This window comes from Protopterus annectens, chromosome 7.part0 (genome assembly GCF_019279795.1).
Source record: "Protopterus annectens isolate FY-2018-M chromosome 7.part0, PAN1.0, whole genome shotgun sequence".
NCBI classification, from domain to species: Eukaryota; Metazoa; Chordata; order Ceratodontiformes; family Protopteridae; genus Protopterus; species Protopterus annectens.
In genome coordinates, this window is record NC_056739.1 from 1443488959 (window position 1) to 1443499566 (window position 10608).

The window sequence follows — 10608 nt, forward strand, 5'->3', positions numbered from 1 at the left end:
GATATAAAGCACTGCTAACTTGAGTTTTCTTTGGCATAGACTCTGTAGGTACCTAGAGCAAGCTGGCAAAGGTTGCAGTGTGATGCATAGCTACAACTGTAGGGATTTTCAAAGTGTTAGGATAAATAATAGCAGTCATAAAGGGACAGCTGCATCAGTATGATAGACTGTTGGTGTTATTGTTTTATGTGTTTGTTTTATTCTGTCAACAAATGGGTTGATCTAATGGGACTACTCCAGTAAAAACAGAAGTTTCCAGTAGCTTCTTCATGTCTTCAAATAATTATTCATGGTTACAAGAAAAGAAGACAAGGAAGTGCATACAGACATGCCATTTTTATTAATGGCACATTCCTTCCTGTTCCTTCAGACTGTCTTACATAGAAAGCCATTTTCTGTGTTTACTAATGTTTAATGAGCACTCAGTGACTCCTTCTCAAGTCACATCAATATGCAGCAGTGTTTTTAATGATTCTGTATAACTGCATTGCCTTACATTATCATAGTGGCATTTCACTGTGCTACCAGACATGTCTACAGTGTTATGAAGCAAATGTACAGAGCATTATAAAAGGCATAGGCTAGAACTGTGTCTGTTTTGCTGATGTGTGTTAAAAGAAAGTGTGAGCCAGAATGAACATGCAGCTCAAAACATACTTGATTTCAAGCCCATTAGTAGCACAATCTGTAAAGCTTGAATACAAGTGCAACACTTCTGAAAAGTAAAGTGATCAATAATATTAGCTTTCACTTGCAATGCTTGCTTTAAGTTAGATTTTGCTTGTCAAGATGTGCAGGACTTTTATGCATTTGCAACATTTCGTTTATTGTACTATTTAATGCAACAACTCCCCCTTGCCATTTTAGAATCAGGGTCTTGTTCAAGATAGGCATTGCATATAATGCCGGGCACTCATTCACACCCCCTAGTTCTAATGATATTGCCTGTTGTCTAGTATTTTTAGAATAAAGCCCACCATGCTGGAAATCCTTCAGTAGCAGAAGCAGATCCATCATCTTCAGGCAGAGGAACTATGGATTCAATCTTGGTGGAGTGTTAAAAAGGGATAATGCAGAAAGAGATATAGGGAGGGCCAATTGTAGCAGTGGTCTCAGATCTGGGGGTAGTACTAAGATCACCTAATATCAGAGCAGTAGGAGCAACACTTAGGAGCTGGATGAGTATGTGAATGGAGGGGGGTGGGGTGGAAGAGTCTAGGTTATTTTGTTACAATCAAACCAGGAACAATAAATGACAAGTACAAAATCTCATATACAGAGTTCAATGGTAACATGTAGTCACAGAAGTTTTATGGATAGGGAGTAGCTTTGAAACCCATTTAGCCATATATTAGCACTGACTACACCATTAATATACGTGCATAAAGTCCACTGGGTACCAGAAATAGTATGTGTTTACCTCCACAAAACAGGACTATAAAGCATTAGCTTTACACAGTGGAAAGATAATACTATTGCCACTTTTATAGTGTTGTTGTTGATTATATTTTGTTGAGCTCTGCCTGCATCTATACACCCTATATGGCTGACCAATTTAACTAATAAGAAAGAGGTAGAGCAATAGCTTGATGTATGCACCCAATATAACAATGAAGCATATCACATCATTAGGTGATGTATGGTTCCATAATAAAACTCATGGGAATAGACTATGCATAGCAACTGCAAAGGAGGTTAGAATATGGTTACAGTTAGACCATGAAAAGGATCCTAAGTAAAAACATACACTTGTGATGGGACAATAGAAACACAGTGCTCAGAAAGGTGACATCACAGGAATAGAAAAGGAACTGATATAAAATTCTGAAGAAAATGTTAGCATAAATCAGATGTCTGCACAGAAACATAGAAGAAGAAAGACACAAGTGAGGACTTTTAAAACAAGGAAATAGTAATAAGTACACAAAAGTAAGATAGCTAGGAAAATGCTTAGAGTTAAACACATTCCTTTCTAGTGAAATGTTTACCTAAATAAGCCATGCTAGCCCCCTGTCCTTCATTTACATTAATAAACTGCCATGTGACCTGATATTTCTCCTTCATGCAGACAAGCTGGCTCTTTGCTATTCCAGCCAATCCCTCCCAAACTTGCAAAAATAAATACAAAGACTGATAATAAAGATCTGCTGCTTCACAGAATCAGTGAATCATAGACAATACAAGGCAAGTGGGCCAAGTGGTCATTTACATCTTGCTAGTACCCACCGTTAGATATTACCTCTTTTTTTTGTAGTGAGATGTCACTCATGCCAGGGGTAAGTTTGTGGATACCCATCCACCTGTCTAACTCCTTTCTGAAGCAAAAAAGTATGTTGTATTGATTAACTTAGAGTGATGTTTATTCTTGTGAAAGAGTACAAATCATGTGACAAATCTCTCGCTTTCTCAGCTGTATTTTGTTTATTTACTGAAGCAGATATTAATCCTTGATTCTAGTGTTAGTGGGACTGTTTCAATTGTAAAGTATATGAAGTCTTGGGCTACTTAAATAAAAACTAAAACCATGCAATTTGGCACAACACGTAGACTTATTAAATATTTTTAAAACTAGAAATCTCTGATCATGAGGATAATGATGTACTCATTAAAATTAATTAATCACTTAATTACTTGAAAATATGGCTAGACCCATCACTCAGGTTCAGTTTTCACATAGACAGCACAAGAAATCAATTGTCTTATATCTTGTTTGGGCATAAGAAATCTCCCTCTTTCATTCAAAGGCTGACAATAACAGGTGAGGGCTTGTGACTATCCCATCTTCAGTATGGCCTCCCCTTCCTATCATCTGCTGCAAAAAGAAACTCCACACAAATTCAGGCAATTGCCAATAAAATATGTAGATTAACCGTAACAAACAAAAACTATGAATATCACTGCATACCGTTAAAAAAAGCAAACTAGATAGGTTCATAGGTGTGTAGTAGGATAATGGCCCTGGATCCTAGCCCATAGAATTACCCTGGCTTCATGCCACCCAACCTTAGTTCCCAGTTCCTCTGTCGAGTAGAGCCACTGGAGTGATCCCTGGGGTGTATTTCTATTTCCCATCCACTCATCAAGATTTCTCTTGAAGAGGGCCAGTGAGGTGCTCTGCTTGAAATGTATGAGAAGTCTATTCCATAGCATGGGCAGTCACTGGGTTGTGAACCTGTCCCTCCAGCATGTTCTGTTGATTGTGGTAATGAGGTTGAGGTCTCTGGAGTATGTGGTGCGGAGGTATTGGGATTTCTTTCAATGTAGCATTTCTAACAGTGCTGGGTCAGACATGGCTTTATAAGTCAAGCAGAGATCTCCTCTAAGTAGCTGATATGAGACAGAATAGTTGGAGTTTTTTGAGTCTGTCCATATAGGACAAGTGTTAAAGGCCTAGGATCCTCTTTGTGAGGTACTTTTATGGCCTCTCCAGTTGTTGCAGGTGTCTAGTGAGGTACATGCCAAATGGGGCATTGTACTCGATGATTTGCCTAATGAGGAAAGAGTAAAGGGTGACAATGACCTCTTTCTTCCTGGATGCAAAACTCTTAGTAATGAGTTGTGCAACATAGAAGGACTTTCTGACCACAGTGGCAATGTGGTGGTCAAAATAGAGGTTGCTGTCAACCTGTGTTCCCAGATCTCTTATAGCATCTTCTGTGTTCAGTGGGCTACCATCAATGTGGTAATTCAAAGAAAACGGGCTTTTCCCAAGGGGGATGACGACACATTTTTTGGCATTGAGCTTAAGGGCATGGTTCTGACACCAGTCGTTGGTCTCAGTGAGGCCTTTCTGTAGAATGTCAACATCACTTGGGGAGTTAATAATAGCTTCCAACTTGCAATCGTCTGTGAACTTTTCCAGCCAGAGTCCCTTTGTGTTGACCTGGACTTCAGAGAAGTAGATACCAAACAGGAGACGACCCAGGATCAAACCATGTGGGACTCCAAACTTGAATGGGCTGCAGTCTGACTTGGAGTCAGCTACTTTCACACTGTGGGTTCTAGCTGTGAGCCAGTTTCCAACCCACCTAGTGATATAGGGGTTGATGCCTAGCTTAGTGAGTTTTTCTATGATTCCTGAGTGGGTAATGGTATCAAAGGCCTTGGCTAGATCAAGGTAGGCTGTATGAACCACCTTGCCTTCACCCACAGCTCTGGTGACTGATTCAGAGAAGTCAATAAAATTGAGCAGGCATGATCTACCCTTCACAAACCCAAACTGTGTAGGATCCAGAGTCTGAAGATTCCATATATCCTTGTTTATTAGGTCCATGATGATGCATTCCATAGCTTTGCATATCAGACCCGTCAGGCTAATGTGGTTATAGTTCCCAGAGTATGTAGTTGCTCCTCCTTTGTGGAGAGGGATGACTCTAGCAGTTCGCCATTTGGTAGGGGGAAAGCCTGAATTGGTGTACTATTAGGTTCACAATTGTTCAAACTTTTCAATGAGTAATTTCATACCACTAGTAGCTGAACTAGTACAAAAAACAGATGCTATAATCTTAGAAGTAAAAACCACTTGGTACGTATTTTCCTAGTTCTTAAAACCCCTAATGCAAAGTAAATTTCACCATACAGAGCACTGCTTCTCTACACTAGGCCCTAAAATTTAGTAATCCCTTGCCCAACCTCAAGAACTGTCCTTTACACCTAAACATCTGGACTTGGCTGAAAGCTTATCTCCATAACATTTCTAGGCATCACTGCCACCTCTCTGGGCATATCATCTTTATTCTTCAACCTTCATGTTCTCTCTCTCTCTGGTCTGTATCAGCTACAACTTTTTATCTCCCATTACTCCAGTTTCATCCTGTCTCTCTCTCTCTCTCTGAGTTGTAAAATTATACCATTTGCCTCTTACCACTGCTGTCTCATTGTAGCCCAATTGAGTCTAATCTACTTTTAACAAATTTGTATATAACTGATTTATGTGTTTGCTTTTGTTTCTTATTATTTCTAGTATTTCCATCTATGTAGTATGTAACTGGATTACTCATTATGTCCCTAGACAGGAACTGAAATTGGTCACTTGTGACCAATGCATTGCTATGGCTTATATGTTTAAATAAAATAAAATAAAATATAAAACATGGTTTCATGATGCAGAATAACTTGAAAATAAATGTTTGTACAGAAAAGCCAATTACAAGCATTTCTGTAAATATTTGAGATGCATGTGTAATTAAGGCACTCCTTTCATTCCACAAAATACTTAAAACTGGTCATGAGTACGCTTTATCTCTGTCCCAAACTACATCTCCAAAGGAAGTAATAAGACATTAAGTTGACTAGTCTTAAAGATTAGATGTATTCTGCAGGGCATTCTCGTACTTCTCTGCTGACTGTATAACGGGAAACACATGCACAGTCTTCAAGGACATGGTTACTGATGAAACACAGCTAACGTAATGCATTCTTCATCTTCAAGCTGCATGAGCCATTGCAGAAATTGCAAGGAAATAATAGGTAAAACCCTAGTGTGTCTTACATTTACTCAATCAGAAAACTGTTATGGACAGCACAGAAATATAAAAGTCATACATCACAATGTTCTATCCACCTAAGCAGAATATACATCTGAAGAACAGTACAAAGCTTTTGTAGGTTGTGTGTGTTGTGTTTTTCCCTAAATGTTCTGCTTTGTTATTGTACTAGGGTACTTCCTTGTCATTTGTATGCCCTTCGCGTTGGGAAAATTTTAAGTAGCAGTCAATTTGTCACAATAAACACATGCTGCAATAATAACACATGAAGGAATAACATGAAAATGCTTACTTTGATACATTTAACTTGTTAGACACTAGCTTGCATTTTTTTATCCATCCCTTTCAATGTAGTAGCACCACCCTGTCCAAGATTTATGATGGTAGCTTAGTGTGATTATACTCATGCACGATAATTTTGCTTATCTGATGACATCTTCTGTTATATTTGCCATGTCAGATCACTGCCTGACCTTTATTTCAGGCTCAGTCCTCACTGATGCACATCACTGGTCATAGGCTAGAATGTATGTGTGTATACATATATATATATATATATATATATATATATATATATATATATATATATATGGCTCTACTTTAGATCAACAGATTTACCTTTAATTAAAACTCAAAACTGTGAGACGACATCAAGGAAAGTCCATTTCTACAAAGCCTTGGATCACACAGTGTTATAGGGTAAAGACTCACTTGGCCACCAGGAGAAAAGAACTCCATGGAGCAAATTTAAGCCCATGCAAGTGGGGGTGCTTCAGCCCCCCACACCTCCTCCCCCTAACTAAATATACTAAATATACCAACTCTGAGATCGCACTACACTGAGGAAAAGGGCAAAGTTGGCCCTGGTGGCCAAGTGGTGATCCGAGGCTTCATAGAAATAAACTTTCACTGAATTCGTCTTGCAGTTTTGAGTTTCGGTGAAAGGTAAATTTGTTGATCTAAAGTAGACTCATATATATATGTATATATATATATATATATATATATATATATATATATATATATATATATATGGTTCCCATTTAGAAGCCTGAAACATCATAAGCCTGAAAATCAAAATCCTGAAACCAAAAGCCTGAAAATTCAGAATCCTGAAAACTCAAAATCCTGAAAGCCCAAAATCCTGAAAGACCAAAATCCTGAAACTCAAAATCCTGAAAACACAAATAATGCTAATATGTCACTATAAAGACACTAATATCTACCAACTGACCCTGACCCTAACCCTAACCCTAAGGTCCGTCACTATCGCACACTCACCTGACCCGCGCCCTAACCCTAACTCACTTAAACCGCCCCTAACCCCAATATTTGTCACTATTGCATACATGCCTAACCTGCGCCCTAACCCTAACTCACTTAAACCGCCCTAACCCTAACATAAAACCAACTGCACACTTACCTGACCCCAACGCATGACCTAACACCACAGGGCTAACAATAGCAAAGCCACAATGACATCAGTATGTCTATTTTGTGTTTTCAGGATTTTGAGTTTCAGGATTTTGGTCTTTCAGGATTTTGGGCTTTCAGGATTTTGAGTTTTCAGGATTCTGAATTTTCAGGCTTTTGGTTTCAGGATTTTGATTTTCAGGCTTATGATGTTTCAGGCTTCTGAATGGGAACCATATATATATATACGCATATATATATATATATATATATATATATATATATATATATATATATATATTTATATAAACACACACACAAATATCATCATCATCAACCCCCTTTTTCCCATTTTTCGTGGAGTTGGGGTATTGTGTTAACTGTCACCATCTCTCTCAATTCAATGCCACATTCCTGCCTTCTTCAACACTCATGCCCGACTGCTGCAGATCTTCTCTGATGCACACACACACACACACACACACACACACACACACACACACACACACACACACACACACACACACACACACACAAAATACTTCTGTTCATCTGCACTAAATTAAGCATAAAGCCTTGGGCAAGTGCTAATTCATAGTGTGTGAGCCCTTCTCTTACTTTCAGTTTTATCTGGGATACTTTTTTAACTTTTGTGTGAATCAGATTACTATAGATACAGTATTTTTTTTCTGGATCTGAAGTAGGTCATTTACTATTTGGAATCTGTTTCTTAGAAGTTCAGGCTAAAGTGCCAAAGTTAAAACTAAATGCAAAAAGTGCACTATTATCCATTTGGCAAAATGGAATTCCCTACTAAGTACAGTATTGACAGCACCCCTACAAGTTCAAACCCAGTGGTGTGAGATATATGAACACAGGTCAACAACAATCTGAAATTTGACTACCAGGATTCCAGAGAGGTTAGGACATCCTTCTACATTGTCCATCTCATAAGTAAAGGCATTGCATCCAGGTCTAAGGATGTTACAAATATACTTTGCTTGACTCTAATCAGACAATTAATAGAGTACAATGCTCCCTTCTACATGTATCTCAGCAGACACCTGCAGCAACTGGAAAAACCACAGAGGTTTCTCTTTAAGAAGATACAGGGCCTACAAACCATGACCCATGTGGATAGACTGAAAACCCTGTAACTGTACTTTGTATCATATAGGCTACTGAGAGCTGAATTGTGCCTGGCCTACAGGGAAGTCTCTGACTCTGACCAGATGGAAATACTGCACATCCACAAATCAAATGCCACTAAAGTCATTCATTCTAGGATTTTAACTTTGCCAGTGACATTAATAGAACATGCTGGCGAGACAGGTGTGACTTCCAGAGATTGCCGCTGCTCTGGTATAAACTTCTAGTTCATGTGAAGCAGAGGTCCTCAATGACCCTATCAAGCATGACCTGTTCAAATGGTTGGGTGACTATAAAATCACCCCAGGGGTGGCAGCCATGTCCCTCATGGACAGGGATAGTAATTGCTGATCTGTAAAGTACATGCATGTAACCAAGGACAGTTGGGGCAACCCAGAATTAATATGGCTAGGCTTATAAATACTCTAGGGCCACTATCCTAGTAACCTCCTATGAACCTATGACATAACACATCTCAGAATGGACTAAAAATTCTGAGATGAGTTTGGACATTTGTGCTGACTACTTCCTGTCTGAATATATTTGCACATTTTTCAGGAGAAGACAGTGCCTTCACAGAAAGAGCAGCTAAAGGAATTGACATCAAAAGAATCAGATGTGTGTATTATACAATGCTTTATGTACTCTGGTATACTGGCAGTACAGCAACCACTTCTCACTTGCACAGGGCTGCCAAGAAGGGCAAATTATATCTAGTGTTATTTTTATGTCTGTATTTTACTCCAAATACTAGCTTTATGATAGCATGTAAACAACAGTCATAGAATAAATACTTTATAAATAAAAAAAAAGAAAGAAAATGAAATGGAGTCATCAGGAATGAAGGAGAGGAAGGAAAAACCAATGAGAAATAATTTATTAAAGCAATATGAATGACATTGGGACAATGTGTAGTAACCTAAATTAACATGTAATTGGATAGATTGACCCAAAGCATTAAAGAGAATTGTCTTAGTCATGAATTATCATGCTGTCTTTAAGATCAAACAAAGATAAAAAAAGAGACTCACTGCTCCTTGTCAGGAAAGTCTGAGCATGACTTCATCTTCTAGTGCGCTAATACAAGTCTTCACAGCAAATGTTTGTCATCTGTAACTTACTCTTTTGCTTTCCAGAATAAAAAAATGTAAATCGTTCAAGCAGCGTACTCAAAAGATACCTAGATGTAGCCTGATATATGTCCCTATGTTCATTCTACCTTACTGTTATATGTGAGCAAGTCTACCAAAAGGGTACAACATCTGCACTATGATCTCTACAGTACTATCACATTGATATGATCATCCGTACTATACAGTGTTAGAAGGGACTAGTGGACAGCAGGCAGAATTTTACACTGAACTGTTAAATTACTTCAAAAATGAAACTCTTTGTTTAATTTATAATAGAATAAATTCCACTTTTTCTCTGCTTTAGAAGAAATTAAAAGTCTTCTGTCTTATTTAGCTCTGGCATGAAATATTCACAAATTCATATAAGTAATGCATTTCTTCAAGTGCTCCAAATGGCTTGCATTCACCTGTCTATTAAATATGTGATCCATCTGCATCAGACTGCACATTTGTTTTATATGTTAATCTGTCTCCCACATTCTTCTAAGACCATCAAGATGGGAATTATTTTAAATATTATTGCAAATATTTTCACTTTTAACCTTTGTACCACTTAACAGGACTTGAGGTGAAAAATCTACTTAAGTAAGATGTAGATATTCAATCCATGGAAAGATTTCACTAATTGGTAGCTTAATTCATTAAATTAGGATGTTCATGACAATACACTGAATGTTCTCCTTAATCGCCTGAATATTTCAAAACACCTTGTTAACCCTTCTTTTAGTATAATATACATAATCCAAGGGTCTACATATTTCTGTCTTGAGTTATTTTCTTAATGATTTGATTGAGACTTACTGGTTTACATTGAAAGTCTACTAATGTTACATACTTGTCTATGTTTGGAATCAACTGTCCAAATAAAGTAAGAGACTGCACAACAGCCCTGCAAAGGATAAGAAGAGAGTCCTTTCCTCCAACAAAGAAATTAGTCACATGATGTCTCTATATTTACCTCCATTTAACTTTACAGAATCACAATTATTGTAATATGGGAAACAGAATAACTAGAAAATATGTCATATAATTTATGGCTCCAGCTAAAGAAAATTAGACATGACCGAGTTGCTAAAGTTTAGCCTGAAATTTCTTGTACATCTCCTCAGTTGTTTTCCCACCTTTGTTTCTAAGACACAGCATTAAACAATGCAGTAAATGCTATTATCTATAGTAAGGATAAGACACAACATAAAACAGGATAAGTCATAGCATTAAACAGCGCACTAAATACAATTTTCTTTAGTAATAATAAGGCATAGCATAAAACAAAACACTAAATGCTGTTCTCTTTAGTAAGGATAACACACAGTACAAAACATCTTTAGTAAGGATAAGACATGACATAAACAATGCACTAAATGCTGTTCTCTTTAGTAAGGATAAGACACGGCATAAAACAACACATTGAATGCTTTTCTCTTTAG